The sequence below is a fragment of the Trachymyrmex cornetzi genome, unplaced genomic scaffold (genome assembly GCF_001594075.2).
Source record: "Trachymyrmex cornetzi isolate Tcor2-1 unplaced genomic scaffold, Tcor1.1 scaffold813, whole genome shotgun sequence".
Classification (NCBI taxonomy): Eukaryota; Metazoa; Arthropoda; class Insecta; order Hymenoptera; family Formicidae; genus Trachymyrmex; species Trachymyrmex cornetzi.
Window position 1 is genome coordinate 102,132 of NW_017300151.1, and position 729 is coordinate 102,860.

A 729-nucleotide genomic window follows, 5' to 3' on the forward strand; every position below is an offset into this window, starting at 1 on the left:
AAGCCTACGAGGCCCGCGATAATCACAAATAAGCCTCGCGTGGTAGCTATCACACCTTGTACATTAAACATTAAAATCATAAAATCTTAAACATTTCTATTCTTATTAAAAGCCTTTTTATTTCCTTCCAAATCCTTCTCATCACACAAGAGAGTGTAGATAGAGAGACAGCGAGATGAAGCCTAACTGACGCTTCCTCTAAACTCTCTATTTTATTTTTATGAGAAAGGACCTGGAAGGCTAATTACCTTTAAATTCAAGCTCTTTCGTAGAAACAAATATATAATTCTCGAATATCGTGCTCAATTCAGAGCACTGGTGACAGCTGCCCCTAACAATAACTGAGACACGCGTCTAAACACCACATCGAAGTCAAGGCTTCACTCCGCGCGCCCCGCTCCGCGCTCGCGTTCCCGCGAACTCGTGTCGCGTCTCGAGACCGCCGAAATCTCGCGCTCAGGACTTAACAATGACGAAATTATAATTATGAAACAACCTGACTTTGCGCGGACGTAGCTCGTCGGTCACGGGCTGCGGCCAGGGTCGCAAATAGGTTCGGCCAGGAGGAGAGAGACAAGGCGGTAAAGAATGCAGTGAAATGCGGCGATGTGTAATAAGAATGATCGTATATTCTCGTGTGTTTAGTACAGTGTTGTGAATGCGTGTAGATGTAGGTGTATGTGTGTATGTGTGAGCCCAGTTGTCGCGACTGGTGAATACGGCCGGCGG